Below are 565 nucleotides of genomic sequence, written 5' to 3'. Positions count from 1 at the left end.
AAAACATCCCAGAATTTGAAAATATCCCCAGCTCAACTACCTCTACTACTAACTACCTATTCAACTGTTTAGAGTGCTTGCCTGACAAAGCTCAAATCAAAGCATATAGGATGGGACCTTATTCACAAAATAAAAATATATATTCACACTTAAGGTTCCTCAAAGTCTGAAAAAGTATACAACTATACATGCTATTTGAGAATATGGTTTTTCCAAAAAACCTATCTAGCACTAAATCTTCAATGCAGTTGAATTTTTCCAAAAATAAAAAATAAGCAGTTGAAGAACAAAATTACCTATATTGAGCTTTCCTCTAGATACATTAACAATTTGGTATCTGGTACAGAACATGGAGTTAAATTAGATTCAAAAACCATACCACACAGTAAAACTCGTAGTTTAGCAACCCAGAGCGCTAATTTATAGCTCATTAAAAAAATAATCAGCAACAGTAAAAGGTAGTACCTTCCTTTGCTTATTCCATCTTCAATTTGATCTTTGCTGAGACCTAAGAGCACATGAGTGTTTAGAGAAGTCCTTCTGAAGAATCGATTACTTCTAAGAT

Source organism: Fragaria vesca, linkage group LG5, assembly GCF_000184155.1.
Source record: "Fragaria vesca subsp. vesca linkage group LG5, FraVesHawaii_1.0, whole genome shotgun sequence".
NCBI lineage: Eukaryota > Viridiplantae > Streptophyta > Magnoliopsida > Rosales > Rosaceae > Fragaria > Fragaria vesca.
This window is presented reverse-complemented; position numbering follows the sequence as displayed.